The 20,276-nt window shown below is 35.5% G+C and overlaps 1 protein-coding gene across 1 annotated transcript in view; it reads right to left on the reverse strand.

The window, feature by feature from the left end:
• Nucleotides 1-14,262, reverse strand: part of LOC145241976 (protocadherin gamma-C4-like) — a 317,214-nt gene extending 302,952 nt beyond the window's left edge. The window contains exon 1 of the mRNA XM_080104848.1: nucleotides 13,838-14,262. The gene's annotated coding sequence lies outside the window, so the exon portion shown is untranslated. The remainder of the gene's footprint in view (nucleotides 1-13,837) is intronic.
• Between the last annotated feature and the right edge of the window lie 6,014 nt (nucleotides 14,263-20,276).

Below are 20,276 nucleotides of genomic sequence, written 5' to 3' on the forward strand. Positions count from 1 at the left end.
ATGTGATGTAGAAGATCGTTAATATGGATCAGGAAGAGAGTTAGACCCAGGATGGACCCCTGAGGGACTCCAGCATTAATACTATGAGCTTCTGATTTCTGCCAACCAACCACTACTCTTATGAACCTATCAGAGAGAAATGATTTAATAATTGAGAAAACATTTCCAATTATACCATAGCTGGAGATCTTGTAAAGTAGACCTTTATGCCATACTCTATCAAAGACCTTTGATATGTCAAGAGCAATTGGCCTAGAAAAGAAGCCTCCTTTGAGAGATTCACTAATCCTATGAGAAATAATTGTAAGCACATCTGCTGTAGATCTAGCAGAACAGAAACCATATTGCATGTCACTAAGAAGGTTATTTTTGCTGAGGTGGCTGACTGCCTCTTTATTTAACACGTTTGTACTTCCATGTGCCATAAAGTTATCTATGTATTTTAGTGTAGCAAGCTGTGTAACAACTGTAAAAAGGATCCAGACATGAGGCGTCTTCTAAGGAGAGCTTGGTCTCCTTAGAAGACGCCTCATCAAATTGTGTCTGTACCCTTTGTTTGCATGTCCATGTGCAGACGATTTTGCTGCATTCATTTATGATGTGATCGACCATTATTATTATTATTTTACTCACGAATTATTATTAGTGATGTTTCCCAGGAGATCAAGTGACAACAATTTCCCTTCAGATTTCCAACACGCTACATCCGGCAATAATCCTCTCAAAGGTCACAGACCTCTTCACACTCATTCAGTGGAGGTCCTATTAGTGCTTTTCCCCTTAGTTTTTCCATTCTTCTTGGCCCTTCACGAATATTTTGTGTGGTGTATGTTGATGAAGACATTACAATTTCTTTTTTTCTTTGGTGGGGGGTTACTTACAATTATTTGATTTCAGTGGTATTCTATCTTTGTTTTACTGCTGTTGCAGTTTCTATATGGCAAGTTAGCATTATTATTATTATTATTATTATTATTATTATTATTATTATCAACAGCATCAGCAGCAGCAACAGCAAATATACTAAAATGAATGAATGATATATATATATATATATATATATATATATATATATATATATATATATATATATATATATATATACCTTTTAGTAATTTTGATACAAACATATTTATCTTTTAAATGTGACCATAAAGAAAATAAAAGAAAAACGAAAAACAATTTGCTTTGTTTTTACTTGCAATTTAGAAATAGTTCACATTCAACTTTCACATTCATTCAAAAATTCGAACTATTTATCACATTCATTCAAAAATTCGAACTATTTATCACATTCATTCAAAAATTCGAACTATTTATCACATTCATTCAAAAATTCGAACTATTTATCACATTCCCGGTAAAATCGAAATGCACTATTTTAGATTATTTCAATTTTTCACAATAGACGCATCATATTTGCCATCCACTGTTTAAGCATATACGACATCAGTTGCAAAGTTAACTAATTTGCATATTGGTTTTGTTATAGGACATGTTATTAATTAACTATATACTTTTTTTAATCAATGGTTGTATTGATTTTATATAGCAAATAATTCTGTTCCGCAATATTATTTATTTCCGGAAAAATCATTGGACATTTGTGTTCAAATTTGTGTTTCTTCATTTAAAAGAACCAACTTGATTTCCAATAAGTTGCGATCGATTTCCAAATTGAAATTAAAAAAATGGTGTTGTGTCTGTATCAATAACAACACGAACGCAGAAAGTAAAGGTAAAACAAATATATTAAGACGAAAAGATAATACATATTTACAAAGGTGCAGTTGTACTGCAGTTGGAAGATTGTCCGGCAGAGGGCGTGTTAAAGTCTTTCATGGAGCAACCGGCACATGCGTCTTGCCTATCCGGCGTTCGAACACAGCTCGCCGGTCTTGCTGACTTGATACCTTTATCTACATCTTTTCACCCACGTATGCTAATTAGTGGGCGTCTCCACAACAAATGGGTAAATTGATTTCTTTATTTCCTTTACGTCACATATAAAAATATGAATTTGTATTGACATTACCTAAATATTTTTGCTGATATGAATGAATGAATGAGAAAGTTTTTGGTTTGTATTTATACAGTTTTGAATGAAGCGTTTATTATTTTAAGTTAATGTTTCAAGGAGCGAACTTTATCAATCGATAGCAAGTTGACAAAACCAACTAATATATATATATATATATATATATATATATATATATATATATATATATATATATATATATATACTCACTTTTGTGATACACTGTACATATATATATATATATATATATATATATATACACACACATATATATGTATGTATATATATATATATATATATATATATATGTACAGTGTATCACAAAAGTGAGTACACCCCTCACATTTCTTCAAATACATCTCTTCATGGGACAACACTGAAAAAATGATTTTTTGACACAATGAAAATAGTCTGTCTGCAGCATATATAACGGAGTTAATTTATTTTTCCTCAAAATAGCTCAAAATATAACCATTAAAAACTAAATCCCTGGCAACAAAAGTGAGTACACCTCTTACGAAAAGTTGTCAATATTAACATACAACTTGTCAACTCTCAATATTTTGAGTGGCCACCATCATTATCCAAAACTGCCGTTACTCTCCTAGGCATGGAGTTTACCAAAGCTTCACATGTGGCCACTGGAATGCTCTTCCACTCTTCAATTACGACGTCGCAGAGCTGGCGAATATTTGAGATTTTGCATACCTCCACCTACTGCTTGAGGATGCCTCAAAGATGTTCTATTCGGTTCATGTGTGGTGACATGCTTGGCCAGTCCATAATCTTTACCCCCAGCCTCTTCAGTAAAGCAGTGATTGTCTTGGATGTGTGTTTTGGGTCATTGTCATGATGGAACACTGCTCTGCAACCCAGTTTCTGGAGGAAAGGAATGATGCTTTGCTGCAGTATTTGACAGTACATGTTGGAGTTCATGTTTCCCTCAATGAAATGTAACTCTCCAATACCTGCAGCACTCATGCAGCCCCAGACCATGACATTCCCACAACCATGTTTGACTGTAGGCATGACACACTTATCTTTGTACTCCTCAAATTGATGTGCATGGCTGTCAACCTAGGACGAAGCCTCTTCTGAAAGCAATACACAAGAAAGCTCGCAAATAGTTTGCTAAAGACATATTAACAAAGCCCATAGATTACTGGAACCATGTCTTATGGTCTGATGAGACGAAATTTAATTTGGTTGGTTCTGATGGCCTTAAGCATGTGCGGTCTTCTTATGCTCTTATGTATTGGTTTACCAACAAACTACCTTTCCCTTGTAAAAAATTATATCTCATATATAAAAGGTTATATGTCTGTCTGTCTACATATTTTCAAATTCTATCTCTTCTGAAACTAAAAGTCGCCGAGCGGCACTAGGGGCCTCAAATGATTGGATCTTTTTACAGACCATTCTTTTATTGGTTTTTAACCGATAAAATAGTTTTTAAGGGGTCAAAAGGGGTCAAAATTGAAAAAAAATTGTTAAACATTTTGAACATTCTTCTTAGTTTATTTTTCATTTTTAGTCAATTCATATGCATGTCATGTTAGTACAGTGGATACGTCACCAGCTTTGAATGCTACAGTTTTGCTTTCGGTTTCGATTCTAGCTGATGGTACCCAGATACTTTTTCTTTACTTTTGAAATCACGACTATATTAATATATACAAAATCTGGACAAATTGAAATATCATATTTAAGTATATTTTACGACCGGGCAAAGCCGAGCGCCCATTCCTGCTAGTATCTATTTATATGTAATAGAAGGAAGTCAGATTTTAAAGTCAATCCCAAGTATCCATATTTGATTGTAGTTAGCCTATTTTTATTATTTAATTCCCCCCCCTCCCATTATTGGAATGAAAATATTTTATTTCCGCTCAGTTAACTTTTTAATTTTATGGTATCACTTAACTATTAAAATAGTATAACTATTATAGTAAAGTATAACTTAACTTAAATCAAACATGGGTCTATGCAAATATTCTTCGGATTTTTTTTTTTATGTGATCATGTTTTTTTTCTTTTTCTTTTCTTTTTAAAGTTAAAAAGTTCCTGCTTTTCTGAGAAGTCTCTGCTGGAAATATTTATAATTAACATAATAATTATATGATTGTTCCTGCGATACGAAACAGATACTATCAAGTGTTGGACGTTTTAACATATGAAATGGAATAAATGGTGAGATAATCATGAGATTTTGAATATAGACTTTTGTATATGCTCTGTAGTTACATTTAACATACATTGAGCTTGATAAATAAAAGGATTGTTATGAATAAAGGATGAAATATAATTGAAAAAGCACATTTTTCCCATATATATATATATATATATATAGTTTAGTTTTGTACATACAAACATATACGGTGGTTTATAATTTTGTTGATATTATTTTCATAAGTATGTATACATAACTTTTTTTTTTTTTTTTTACATAGGCGCCACCACTTATCAAGGCCGAACGGCCACTCAAGGATAAGGGTTAAAGAGTGTAGAGTAGTCAAAAGGACAATATAGTAATCGATAGTAATGGAAGTTCGGTAAATTTGTTAACTTAAGTGGAACGGCTCATCAGAAATTTGTTCACGTTGGACTTGAAGACAACCATATTATAGACAGCTGGAAAGCAGGAAAACGGAAGACAATTCCACAGGCGTGCAGTTCTAAGAAAGAAGCTTTGATCATGGAATCTATGTTTAGGTTTAGGCACAGATAAAGAGTGGGGAAAATTATTGATAATGTTTTCAGCTAGTCTAGTGTTTCTTGTGAAAGGTTGGCGAGGGGAGACCATAGATTGAAGCTCAGCCGAACACTTTCCATGAAAATAACGATAAAGCAGAGACAAACTCGCAACATCTCTTCTGTGAGATAGAGGTTGCAGGGAAGAGAAAAGGACATCTCCCACCAGGCCACGAAGTCTATTTTGAACCCTATCAAGGCAGAACAAGTCTTTTCTAGCAGCTCCTGTCCATATGTGGCAACAGTATTCCATCCTTGGACATATCGGGCTCTTATATAGATAGAGAATTGCATCAGCAGTGAGATATCTACTGGATCGATAGAAGGATCCCACCATTTTTCCAGCGGCCTTGGCAACAGATTTAATGTACATATTCCATTTAAGATCAGGAGTAAAGGTCAAGCCCAGAAGCCTGTCAAAACTTGAGGCCTCCCCAAGACGAGAGCCATTCATTTTAATTGATGCCAGATGGGGATCAGAACGTTGATGATGTAAAGATAGAAGCTTGGTTTTAGATGCATTAAAAGTAACCAGCCACTCCTTTCCCCATTGTACAACGTGATCAAGATCAGAGGAGAGAGAATCGGAGAGAACTTGGTCGTTTACTGTCTTAGAATGTGCTACCATAGATAGTAGTGTCGCCAGCAAAAATGTCTACGAATGATGTAAGGATGTGATTTGGAAGATCATTAATGTAGATCAGGAAAAGAGTTGGGCCCAGGATGGACCCCTGAGGGACTCCAGCATTTATACTGTGAGCTTCTGATTTTTGCCCATCAACTACTACACTTATGAACCTATCAGAGAGAAATGATTTAATAATTGAGAAGACATTTCCAGCTATACCATAGCTGGAGATCTCGTGAAGTAAACCTTTATGCCATACCCTATCAAAGACCTTTGATATGTCAAGAGCAATTGCCCTAGAAAGGTTGCCTCTGTCGAGAGATTCGCTAATCCTATGAGATAATAAATTTACTAATTATTAAATAGAACGACTTGATAGAAGATTCATAAGACAAATATTTGGGCTTAATGACTTTGTTTGATTAAAATTCAATATGGCGTAATGGAAAATATAAAGGTAACTGCAGCTTCTCTTCCAATTTTCGCATTTTCACCATGTTGTATCACATTTTAATTCCTTTTGACGGATTGATTGTTGGTATTTCTTCTGATGAGTTAAGGGCAGCATAGATTCATTAATTGATATAATAATTAAATGATTGATTTTGCGCTACAAAACAGATACTGTCCAGAATTGTATAAATCAACTGAATTAAAGGAATAAACTATAAGATTGTCAACATTATGAATTTTGGAACATAAATTTTTGTCATTTATTCTATATATATATATATATATATATATATATATATATATATAAAAGAGTATAGCCATCAACAACTGTGGGTTTTTTTTAAAGGTTTTCATCATATTTTTATTTTAAAATATTTTATAACGCGTTTCGAGCTTAGGGTGTGCTCTCTTCAGATGTTTTCGTAAAAAGTTTTTCTTTAAAATGGGAGTTTGTAGAGTTATTTTTACCTCCGCTGATACTAAATGTGTTTCTCAGAGTGATGTGTGGTCTCAGACACTCTGACTCCAACTGTAAGTGTTCAAAGTGTCCGGTCAAAGTTAGATTCAAAGAGGGGCCCCTGGTCCATTTGGTGAAGGTTTTTATGTTTTTTTTAAGGTTCTTTTTAAAGACTTTCTTTCCCCATGTACAACACACACCCACACACAATCACACACACACACACACACACACACATATATATATATATATATATATATATATATATATATATATATAACATTATTTTCACAGTCAAACAATGTCGCAGCTCACAAGAGCCATGACAACCAATAAACCGGAAGTCCAAGATTCGAGTTTCTCCCTCATTTAGGCTCATCAATTAGATATATCCGAACTTGGGATTCTAAACACGAGTCTCTTGGATGCAAAGTGAGCACTCTGCCACATAAGCACCACATACAAGAAATTCTATTAAGTAACACAGACCAAGCAAACCGCGGCAAAATCCAACTATGGAATGAACCTACTTCGTCTCGAACAAGGGATGTTGACATCCAACCAGCTATAACTCAAGCTGATGTCTGACAAGTAGCAATTTTATACTCGTTAGGACGATGTTCTAACAAGCTAACCTAGCAAGTAATTAGTAATAGAATTTTCACTATGTGAGAGATTATATAATTACTTCTGCAGTCAAACAACGTCGCAGCTCACAAGAGCCATGACAGCCAACAAACCGGAAGTGCAAGACTCGAGTTTTGCCATCATCTGAACTCATCAGTAAGATATCTCATAGTTCGGATATGTCTAACTGATGAGCCCAAATGAGGGCGAAACTCGAGTCGGACTTTCTAGTTTGTTTGCAGTCATGGCTCTTGTGAGCTGCGACGTTGTTAGACTGTGGAAATAATTATATAATCTCTCACATTTTTAAAATTATATATATACTTTTTTTTTACATGGGAGTCATCATTTATCAAGGCCCGGAAGCCACTTGCGGATAAGGGTTATTGCGTGTACAATGGGACAATATCGTAGTCATTGTTAGTAATGGAGATTTGATAAAGTGTCTTACTTAAGGGGGCGGTTGTTTATGTTGGACTTGAAGACATCCAAGTTGTAGTCAGGTGGGACCTTACAAAAGTAATGCCTCCTATTTTTATTCCGCTAGAATGGATCAGAGGGGAGCTAAAAGTTGCATTGTTATGATGACTGAACTTATGCATTCATGACCTGAAAGTTTCATCTTTCCGTTGCAGATATTGGTAGTATGAAATTCTAAGAAAGCAAACCTGTATTGGACGTGCATCAGAAGCAGAGATGCGTCATTGAATTTCTGGCAAAAGTGCATTGAGAATGGTGATGACTATGTTGAAAACTAAATTCTGGTGGTGACCCCCATGTAAAAAAAAAAAAAAGAGAAAAAAAAAAAGCACAAAATGTCGTTCGTTTTAATGGTACCATTCCCGTCTTCGTAGTACTTCGACTTTTTCAATGGTATCACTCCCGTCTTTGTAGCACATCAACTTTTTGAGTTTAAAGAAATGGGAAGACTTACTTTTGGAACGACTCTCAAATGACGAAGCACGCTCCGGACGCCCATGCACAACCATCGTTTATCGCTGACAAATATGTATTAAGAATGGTGATGACTTTGTAGAAAAAGTATATTTTCGTGCACACAAGATCGCTCAAAATGGTGCCACTCATGTCTTTGTAGCTTTTAAAATTTGTAATTAAAAAAAGATTAAGAGTTTTTACTTTTCTAACGACCATTGTAGATAACTCTTTAGTTTATCTTTTTTTTATCTAAATTTTTTCCCCCAGTTTCTAGATCGATGTAGGTAGATGTAATTCGATGCGATAGATGTACCTATTTACTATGCCTCCCCACGGGACAGAGTTAGACACCAAGGTCGTTTTTTAACGTGGAGAAAAGGTACAAAAATAAAAATTGTCTCAGTCGTGAAGGATTTCTCCTCCACTGAAAGAGAACAAGAAATAGAAGTGCAGCATCTGAAGAACAGATACTACACTTTGATCTTGACCAAAAGGCCGATGCGATAGATGTAATGTAACGCATTATCACAACAGAAACTGTATAGAAATCTTCTATATACTTATTATATATAAATCTTCAAGTCACGTGAACAAATAAAATATATCAGACGAAAGTCCAGGCGGCTGCCTCTCCGTAGCGAACACCTTTTCCACCCATATACCAATACTAGAGTTTAGGCGAAAACCCTCACCACCCCTAAATTATCAATACTCCACCGATAACCGCCTCATGTCAGCCGTTTTTTCTCGTTCTAACGTAACACGAAACGCTAGGTGTATCAGAATTTTTGTAGAAAGTTTTGACACCCCTAACACGAAACTGCGAATAAAATATAAAAAAAGCTCGTAATTTCTCTTTTAAAAGTGGGTTGTTTATTTTCTTTATGGATTATACTTCCAAAATAAACTATTAAAGTTGTATAAAAAGTAATAGAAATATTATTTTTTTATTAAAAAAAAAAAAACAGTAATGAAATTAATTGAATTTTACGAGTTCAGTATTTTTCAATTTTTAAACTTTAAAAATCTATCAAAATTTTTCTATTGATTCTATTTTTACGATATTTTCAGGGTCAATGTGAAATTTTATGCTCTTTCCAATAAACCGAATATAATATTTTAGACAAACGTTTTTTTTTAATTCACGCCCCCTCCTCATTTTCAAGTGTCTATTAAAAAGTAAATAATTAATTTACTCACCAACGTTTTATATATCACAAATTGAAGATAAAAGATCAATAAATAATGTATTCAAATTTTTAAAAAAAGTAGTGTTTTTTAGAAATTTACAAGTCCAAAGTTTAAAACCTTTTTTAAAAAACCACGTTGTTTGTTTTTTTCTTTTGTTATTTTTAAAAAATGAAACCTTGGTCCTTGCTCCTTTAATTGAAAAAAAAAAAGGGCTTGAATTACATTTTTCGAGTAGTTGTAAGCTTGGAAAGACAGGGGGTCGAATGATTTCACGCCTCCCATTTTGAAATGTCTATTAAAAAGTAAATAATTAATTTACTCACCAAAGTGTTATATATCACAAATTGAAGATAAATGATCAATAAATAATATATTCAAATTTAAAACAAAAAAAAAATTTAGTGTTTTTTAGAAATTTACCTATAAAGTCCGAAGTTTAAAAACTTAAAAAAAAAAAAACACGTTGTTTGTTTTTGTATTTTTTTTTTTTAATGAAACCTTGGTCCTTGCTCCTTTAATTGAAGAAAAAATTAAGGCTTGGATTACATTTTTCGAGGAGTTATAAGCTTGGAAAGACGAGGTGGAATTATTCAATATTTTTCACGAAATTCCTGACACACCTAACGAAACGCTATTTGTGTGGCAACGTAAATAAACGCTTTAAAATAAGTAAAAAAAAATCTCATCCAAATAGGTAGTGAAGTAATTTGTTATTTATTTGTTTCTTCCGCGCGTTTTGTTTTACTGTTTATAATAAAAAATGCCCAGAGATTTTACTTTTTTAGGTGATTACATGTAAACACCTTGAAATTCCTGAAAAAATATTATTTTAGAATTTAATGTGTGGATTAGTTTTGCATATAAATTCAACGTAAACTTCTGGTTACATGCCCTAAAACGCTATCTAGTTAGGTATTAGTCTAGAAATGGATGATCATTTTACAATTTTACATTAAATTTATATGAAGTATAGTCTGCGAAACTAATTCTCCACTTAAAATTCTAAAATAATTGATATGATAGTTAATTTTTTCCTCCGAGGGATGGGCCCAACCTAGGGTTCTAATTTACAGAAGTACCAAATCAGCACCTTACGATTATTATGCTGGCTCGCCTAGTGAGATGGCATTTACTTGCCTCAGGTGGCAGCGAGATGTAACACAAGGACAGAAAGTGTGGAAAACCAGCGCCCCCCCCCTCTCCTCTCCACCAGATAGAGAACTCCGTTCGGATACAAAACTAGCAGAAGACGTACCTGTCATCATTCGGCGATAGGGGCGGCTTAAGCGATGCAATTAAATACAACTATTCCCAAAGATGGAGATAATGCCTGGGAAGGTGCATCTAGAAACGAGTCAGACTATGCTTCATTCTGACAAATAAGTATCTGATGATTCAGAATTAGGTTGGCAGAATTATATATATATTAAAATACACTCAGCTCTTTAGACTATTGTTCTAATCTCCTTTAAATTATATATATATATATATAGCCTGGCTTAAGTTGCTAGCCTAGCCGCACTGAAGAGCTGTGATACAGCGAAACAATGTGATGAATATATATATATATATATATATATATATATATATATATATATATAAGTGAAAATTGTGTGTGTATGTGTGTGTGTGTGTGTGTACATTTCCCTACAAAATAACTCTGTTAATTTTCTGTCTAGAGACTCGAGATTTGACATAAGAAGTATTGAGATTTAAGAAAATCTTTTTAATTGGTTTTCGGTCAGAAATTTGACTGTCAAGGGGTCAAAGTTCAATGATTTGACATTTGAAAACTCTACCAAGGGTTAAGGGGTTAAGGGGTCAAATTGAAGTAAAAGTTTTTTAAAACATTGACCTCTGCGGTCTCTACCAAATTACTCAGCCAAATTCTGGTCTAAACATTTGAAATTTTACACAAAGGGTATTCAGAGATAAGGCAAGCTTTTTAATCGGTTTTGGTAAAAAAATTTGAGTTGGCAAGGGGTCAAAGTTCAAAAGATTTGACCTTTGCAGTGTCTAGCAAACTACTCAGCCAATTTTGGGTCTAAACATTTCAAATTTATACATAACGGCTATTCAGACATGCAGCAAGTATTTTAATCAGTTTTGGGCCGAAAATTTGGCTGCCAAAATGTCAAAGTTGAAGAGTTCACCTTTGCAGATTCTACCAAATTCCTCTGCCAATTTTGGGTCTAAAGACTTGAAATTTTAGATGTAGGTAACTTGGACATGGGTAAAACTTTGTATTTTGATTTGAGACCAAAATAATAAATGTTAAGGGGTCAAAATTAGGGTAAAAGTTTAAAAAAATTGACCTCGTCGGTCTCTACGAAATTACTCAGACAAATTTTTGTCTAAACAAATGAAATCTTACATAAAGTGTATTCACACGTAGGCCAAGTTATGAGCAGGCCCGAGCAAAGCCGGGCTGAACTGCTAGTATATATATATAAAGCCATCCGTAGCAGATTATTTTTTGTCGCGTGCACACTCTAGTCATTGGAAAGAGAAACACACGTTTACCTATTGGCTGGGAGCAAAGTGTAGTATATGTTCTGATACTACACTTCATCTTTTCTGACCTCGATCAAGAGGAGACATCCTTCTATATGCAATTTTTATTTTTGTTCCTATCCAGGTGCCCCTTTTTAGGGAGCTCGATATTCCCCATATTAAAAACCGACCATATGTCTAATTCTACCCTCGTGGGGAGGCAAGTAAGTAGAGACAAACAGGCCTTTGCTAAACACGAGATATACGCCGTCGTCGAGAAGAGGAGAGCAAAATAATTTGTAGGCAAAGCGAATAAACTTTTCAGACGTTTAAAAAGCAGACGGAGAAAATATAAACGATAAATAGAATTGAAAAATATATAGAAAAAAAAGTAAAGATTTCTCGTTCATAATCGTTCGTTCTAAATATCCAAACTTGAAAAGAATGTTTTAATTGGCAAAACATAAATACAGAATTAAAACGTAAAAAAAAATTTATGAATGAATGAAATAGTAAATGAACAGTTGTTGTTGATTTCGTTTTTGAGCGGCAATTCATTCATTCATTTTTACAAACGAGAACTTTAAAAAGTGAAATCACACTGAATTGACAATAACAGGAAAAATTAAAAACAGAAGAAAAGTGTAGTATCTGTTTTGATACTTTGCTTCATCTTTTATTTTTGTCCTGAGTCAGGGAAGGAGAAATCCTTTTAGACTGAGGCAATTTTTATTTTCCTTCCAATCTAAAGCGCCCCTTTGTTGGGGTATTGTAGATTTCTACGACATTAAAAACTGACATTGTGTATAACTTTGCCCTCGTGGGGAGGCAAGTGAACATGAACAGTTTAAATGTGGAAAAGACAAGGAATAATGAATAAAAATGTTTTAAATAATAAATAAATAAATAAATAAATAAATAAAAAAACGGTGACAAAAAGGAAATAAACAAATAAAAATAATAAAATAAACATTTCAAAATTTAATTTCAAAAATGTCCAAATTGAATTTTTAATATCTATATGAAAAAAATTGTGTAATCACTTCTTGTCTGTCTGTCCGTCTGTCTGTCCATATATCGTGTCTACGTAACGTTCATAATTACAGATGAAATAATTATTTATATTATCAATCGAATATTTATTGAAATAAAAAACAAATTGCTACTGCGTAAAATGAAAACGAAAATTTTGAAAAAGCCTGTTAGAAACATCATGTAATTGCGAAATTAAATCAACCAGAATGCATTTTAATATTTTGTTAACAGTTGGCAAATAATAATAATAATAATAATAATAATAATAATAATAATAATAATAATAATAAGAAGAAGAAGAAGAAGAAGAAGAAGAAGAAGAAGAAGACCCCCCCCCCAAAAAAAAAATGAGTGAGACCAAATAGCCAAGTAGAGTCAAGGAAGGAAAAAGGAAAGACCGAGAAACTGACCAGACCTCCGCCGGATAAATGCGAAAAGAACTGGGACCTTGGAGAGGCTTATTGCCACTCAGATTCCAGTGAAGACCAATAGCTGCCGCCAACGAGAAATCAATGGCAAGCAGCTGTTGCGATAATGCAAATGTATTTGCAAGTACTATCAAAAGAGGTGGAGATTACTGGAAATCTGGGAAGACTTGTTGTCACTCAGCCTCCAGGAAACACCACAGGCTATTTTCAAGGAGAGATCTTTGATGACCTGTTTGAAAGCTCCCTGTGAGCTAATAATGATAATCGTGAAAATTATAGCCGTTCACTTGGAATTAAAACACTGTTTTATGCCAAATTAATCGTTGAATATGCTTAAAGTTATGCTCATTTTTTAATTCAATACTAACCCCTGCTAATCCTTAATTGTGCACCGAACGGATAATACTTAATTCGCTGCACTTTATCATAACAAAGGCTCATACAACATTCCAGCCAGATCGACCCAGTAGTTTCCGAGAAAAACGCAAACGGGCAGACAGGCATGCAGGCTAAGAGAAATATATACAATATGCCAAAAAAATGTCTTAGTGAAAAAAAAAAAAAAAAATCTGAAAGTGAAATTACTCCCTGGCAACGCCAGATATGTACAGTTAATTTGGAATAGATAGAATAAAAGGGGTTGGAAAGATGCTGAATATATTGAAATAAAGTTTATTTAACATGAGAAGAAAATAACAATTAAAAAGATATATATATATATATATATATATATATATATATATATATATATATATATATATATATATATGGAAGATAAAAAGGGCAATAATTTCACTTACCTGCGAAAACCTAATTAGTTTTATTTGTTTTGCCTTTTTTGTTTTTTGTTTTGTTTAAATCCGCAAGAAGATTCCGTATCGTTTGGAAACGCGCGAGCCGGCGTGTGGTTCTGTCGTCTCTGACGATTTTTATGTAACAAGAACGTTTGGCGAAAGCAAAACACGGAGAAGCTAAATAGAAGAGAGAGAGAGGGGGGGGGGAAGAGACACGAAGGAAGAGAGAGAGAGGAAGAGAGAAAGAGAGAAAGAGAGAGAATGAAGGAAGAAAGTCTTGTATGGAAGCCTATAGTCGCGTCGTACAAGCTGTCAGTGTGTGTGTGTATGTGTGTGTGTGTGTGTGTGTGTGCGAGCGCGCACGCGCACGGGGAGTGAAGAAATGAGGTTGGGGCGGTGTGTATCTGTGGCAATAAACGGTTCGTGTGCCTCACACGGAACCGAACGACGTGTAGCATGTCTCCGAACATTATAGCAAACTTATTTTATTTCCTCTTTCCCTCGTTATCGCGAACTGTGCTCACACACACGCGCATACATAGCACACACACACACACACACACACACACACACACACACACACACACACACACACATATATAGGTAGATAGATAGATAGATAGATAGATAGATACGTATATGCATTGTAGTATGGTCAATCACGCACATGTAAAGTCATATAATTGTGTGAAACTATATATGCTAAACGATTTTACGCACTTTTTGTTGCTATCACGCACATTAAAGCGAGTCTCTTTTGCTCGACATTTTTAGAACTGTACACACATTACATGTCCAATCATTTTTATATCACGCACTGACGCACAACGACTGTGTTCTACACACACACGTACACATAAATATATAATTTTTATTTGTTTCGTTTCACATAATCATTATTATGTTGTTACGCATTCACGAACATGTTTCGGTGTTTTGTATAAGCAACATCGTCTGAAGAGGTCTCTAGTTACTTGTAACTGGTTGACTGAAACATACTCACGAATGTGTAGCGATGTATTAATGATTATGTAAAACAAATAAAAAATATATCTTGCTCTACTTCGGTATTGAGCACTCTTATATTAACTTCGTTAACACTTCATTGGCTATTTTACTTAGGAAAATATTAACCTAGAATTAGAGATAGATAGATAGATAGGTAGATAGATAGATAGATAGATATATATATATATATAGAGAGAGAGAGAGAATTTTCTAACATTTCAACTGCTTTCAATTCCATATTAGGGGACAAAACAGAAGGTACCAGTAAAAATAATGATCTCATGACAGCGAAAATGATGTTTATTCAATCCTGGGCAACATCGGGCACCCTGCTAAGATGTTTATAAAGTTATGTATAATTAAATATTTGTACGGATTCAGTCCTAAACAAATAAACTGACCATTAGAAATTTCAAAGCGACGATACATGTACCTGTGGATGTTAAATCCTGCATTAAATTCTGGTAACGCGTTGGTAGAATACCAGCCTACGGAGTTAAGGGTAACTTTGTGAGTGGGTTCGAATCTCCGACTGGCAGTAATTATCACTTCCACACTGATAATTGCGTAAGTATGAAATCACTAGTGTATGCGGGCATGAAAATGATTGTTTATTAAATATTTATTTTAAAAGCATTATCCACACACACACACACACACACACACACAGAAACACACACACACACACACACACACACACATATATATATATATATATATATATATATATATATATATATATATATATATATATAATGGTGTCTGTGTGATAGTATTTTGACTAAAATATTAGCTTTGTGGGAAGCTACAAACAAAATTCCATTAATTGGCAATTTAAGCCTTACGTTTAGGGATCTGCCCTACGGTAGCATACTTTCTCCTCGCGAACATGTTTGACTTTTGAGGTTTAAAAAAAAAAATAAGAAAGAAAAACTAGCGATTCAGTGTAAGACATATATAATCTTTAAACTAGTGAGCTCATATTTAAATGGCCTTGTGTCGCAATCTGTTACTATGTGTACCCGTCCGTCGCGTGGATAAATACGGACACAAACTTGTCAGAATCGAATCGCGTGTGACTTCGCAATGATAAGGTGTGTTTTATTGGCGAGGTTAAGGGTTTGTAGCTATACTGACGTGGCAGAGGAAGCGTAAGTTCTGACCGCGGTAGGTTTTATGAGCTGCGATAAAATAACCAAAAAAGAAGAAAAAAAGAATACTGATATGTCCGTGTTGTTAATGCTGCGAAGAAAATTTTATGTGAGTCTCTCTTTCGTGCGTGACGATAGTTAGTGAAGGTTTGGGTTTTTATTATTCTTTTGGTTTGAGTGTTTATATTTGTTTTATTTTTTGGGTAGGGATAGTATCATTTTGAGCGTGTATGTCCCCACCCCGATGAAAAACTGATATATATATATATATATATATATATATATATATATATATATATATATATATATATATATATATATATATATATATTGATGAGGTTTCAGAGTGAAGAAAGTGCTCAATACTGTTGTAGAGCAAATATGCGTTTTATTTTTTATTACCGTATCTTTCTGTTAAGTTACATTATTGTTTCGGCTACACGGCCGTTTTTTTTTTTTTTTTGTCCGTCTGTAGTGTCCTCAGACTTTTACAGAAATGTTTTTTGCGCAACACCCTCCTGACCTCATTCATTCTTCCACTCTTTCATCCCAAAATAGCGAACCTTTCTGTAAAAGTCTGAGGACGCTACAGACGGCAAAAAAAAAAAAAAAACGGCCGTGTAGCCGACACAATAATTTAACTTAACAGAAAGATACGGTAATAAAAAATAAAACGTATATATATATATATTTTTTTTATTTTTTTTATGGTGTTTCAGAGTGAGGATCGGCGTCCAGGCGACGAGTTGGAAATATGCAGGTGAAAGGCTGTTGGAAAATGATCAAGAAAGAAAGAGGACGCTCCGATAGGGGGAGATTATGGGGACCAAGAAAATATTCTGTTTTTTCTTTTTTTTTTTTTTTTGTCGTTGTCGTCATATGAAAACCAATGTGGTCCTGCACTCGCGCAATTAAAGACAGCAAAAGACAATTCGTTCCAACAACTACAAAATAGTTGACTCCCTATTTTAAAATTTTTATTGAAAAAATCAATCTAACTTGATTATTTAGTAGAGCTGACATCTATTCTATGTAGCCGCCTTCAGCCTCAATCACCGCTTCGATACGTGTCCGAAACTGGGAGCATGCCTTTTTCACAAACGCCGGCGGGAGCTCGGCGAATACTCGGCGGATGGCAGCGATTAGGATAGCTTTGGTGTTGTGGGAGGTCATGTTGGTGATGCTCTCGACGAATGATCAAACTAAGCAGTCCAGCGAATTCAGATCGGGAAGGGAGAGGAAGGTACAAACTCATAGCACTCCTTCTGAAGCCAAGCTCGGGTCTCTTTGAATTTGTGGGCCGGCAATGAGTCCTACTGCCATACCCGACGGTCCACCAGCGGCCACTTGATTGTGCCAGGGCCTCACCACACTCTTCAGCACATCCAGGTACATTTTGGTGTTTATTTTCAACTCGACTTTTTCAATTGTTTTTGACCATCCTCACACACACACACACACACACACAATCGATAATTCTAATTTCTTGTCTTTTTTTACCAACAAGTAACCATGTATCAAGGCCAAAACCCACTCGATGATATGAATTAATAAGACAGATGACTCGTCAATTAAAAGATGAAAAATATTATGAAAGAACTAGTTCAAGAGAGTTGAATTAGAGCCATGGTTAAAAATTGCCCCCAGGGGGCAAACAAAAGAGAAATAAGATCTCTTTTATTTTAATGGCAGGTCCCGGATGACAGTTAGAAAGATAGATGGCGTGGTCGCCCATGTGAAATTTTTTTTTTTTTTTTTTTTTTTTTTACACAGTGATCACCACTTATCAAGGCCCAGAAGCCACTCAGGGATAAGGGTTATTGCAAGTACATCACGTTAGTGAGGAGATTTTATGAAGTGTTTAATTAGGGGGGCGGTTCATTAGGAATTTGTTAACATTAGACTTGAAGACATCCAAGTTGTAGTCCGGAGGGAAGCAGGCAGACGGAACAGAGTTCCACAGGCGTGCAGTTCTAAGAAAGAAGCTTTGCTCATGAAATCCGCGTTTTGATTTAGGCACAGATATAGAGTGGGGGAAATTTTTCACAGTGGATTCAGCTAGACGGGTGTTTTTCGTGAAAGTTTGGCGAGGGGGGACCAGGGATTGGAGTTCAGACGAGCACCTGCCATGAAAATAACGATAAAACAAGGATAGGCTCGCAACGTCTCTTCTGTGGGAGAGGGGTTGCAGGGTAGAGAAAAGGGCATCCCCCACTAAACCACGAAGTCTATTTTGTACTCTGTCAAGGCATGATAGGCTGTTTTTGGCAGCTCCTGCCCAGATATGGCAACAGTATTCCATCCTTGGCCGTACTTGGCTTTTATATAGATAGAGAATTGCATCAGTAGTGAGATATCTTCTTGAGCGGTAGAAGGATCCCGCCATCTTTCCTGCGACCTTGGCAACAGACTTGATGTACGTGTTCCATTTCAGATCAGGAGTAAAGGTCAAACCCAGAAGCTTGTCAAAACACGGGGCCTCACTCAGACGAGAGCCATCCATCACAATTGATGCCAGCTGGGGATCAGAGCGTTGATGATGTAAGGATAGGAGTTTGGTTTTAGATGCATTAAAGGTAACTAGCCACATCTTCCCCCACTGAACCACGCGCTCGAGATCAGAGGAGAGAGAATCCGAGAGAACTTCGTCATTTACAGCCTTTGATGTGTTGCCGTAGATGGTCGTGTCATCAGCATAGATGTCAACGAATGATTTAAGTATGTGTTTAGGGAGGTCATTGATGTAGATCAGGAAGAGAGTTGGGCCGAGGATTGACCCCTGAGGGACTCCAGCATTTATATTGCAGGCCTCCGATTTTTGTCCATCTACCACTACTCTTATGAGCCTATCGGAGAGAAATGATTTAATGATTGAGAAAACATTTCCAGTTATACCGTAGCTGGAAATCTTGTGAAGTAGACCCTTATGCCATACTTTGTCAAAGGCCTTTGATATGTCAAGAGCAATTGCCCTAGAAAGGAAGCCTTTGTCAAGAGATTCACTAACCCTGTGGGATATAACCGTCAGCACATCTGCGGTAGATCTTGCAGAGCGGAAACCATATTGTGTGTCACTAAGAAGGTTGTTTCTGCTGAGGTGGTTGACTATTTCTCTATTTAATATTGATTCCAGTAACTTACTCATAACACAGAGAAGACTTATTGGTCTGTATTGAGAGGGAGATGACTTATCACCTGAATTCTTAAATACAGGGCAAACTGATGAGGTCTTCCAGGGTGTTGGACAGCACTTCTCCTTAAGGCAGCGCTTAAATAGTTTCGTAAGTATGGGAGCAAGTTCTGGTTGAAGCTTTTTTAACACTATAATTGGGATGCCATCAGGGCCAGTTGCTTTACTGGAATCTAGGCTTTTTATTAGCTTGGCGACCTCATGCACGGATATTTGTATATTACCTAGCTTGTTCTGTGTTATAGGAGGAAATATGGGGAGTTGATGGCCTTCGTCGCATAGGGTAGAATTAGCTGCAAAGTTCTTTGCAAATAGTTTTGCCTTGTCTGACGCTGACGAGATAACCTCTGGTCCATTGATAATGGTTGGGATAGAACGCACACTTCTGTTCAGGATCCTATTTGTTATTTGCCAAAACTGGTGGGAACCAAGCCGTTGATCAGCTACCTTGGATTTAACAGACTGGGCATATAGCTCTCTTGCATTTTTTATTACTCTTTTACAGTGGTTGCTGGCAGTCCTGAAAGCAGCTTTAGTCTCAGTGCATCTATTACGTTGGTAGTTATGGAAAAAAAATGTGAAATGCATTTTCTGTGTAACGGAAAAAATAAAGTCAAAAATATGAAATAATATAGCTGTAAAAGTGATTAATTGAAGATATCTAGCAGATTGATTAGAATCTGAAGGGGGGGGGGAGTCAAGTACTGAAGTCCTCCCGGTGCATGAGAAAATTGTCAATGAGAACCTTTGTTCTGTAGAAAGTAACCTGATTGGGATGTATGGGGGAGGTGGCTCATTATCCAATCAGGAGGAACAACAGATACATTGGAGAGATTGCAAAGACTGCTGCAAAGAAGGTGAGCTCCCTTTACTGTGCTATAAAATTACTTACACCAGTGACAGAAAGCCATCTATTCTGATAGTTTCTTTTTTCAAAATACTAGAATTTGGAATTCCCTTCCTATTCCTTGCTTCCATGATGTACTAACCTGCAGAAGTTTAAATGTAATGTGAGTAGATATCTCGCTGCTCAACTCCCCACAGCCCCTATAAGACACAACCCCAATTCCAGTAAAGCAACTGGCCTTGACGGCAT

Source organism: Euprymna scolopes, chromosome 21 (genome assembly GCF_053919585.1).
Source record: "Euprymna scolopes isolate OS-2025 chromosome 21, ASM5391958v1, whole genome shotgun sequence".
In the NCBI taxonomy this organism is placed as follows: Eukaryota; Metazoa; Mollusca; class Cephalopoda; order Sepiida; family Sepiolidae; genus Euprymna; species Euprymna scolopes.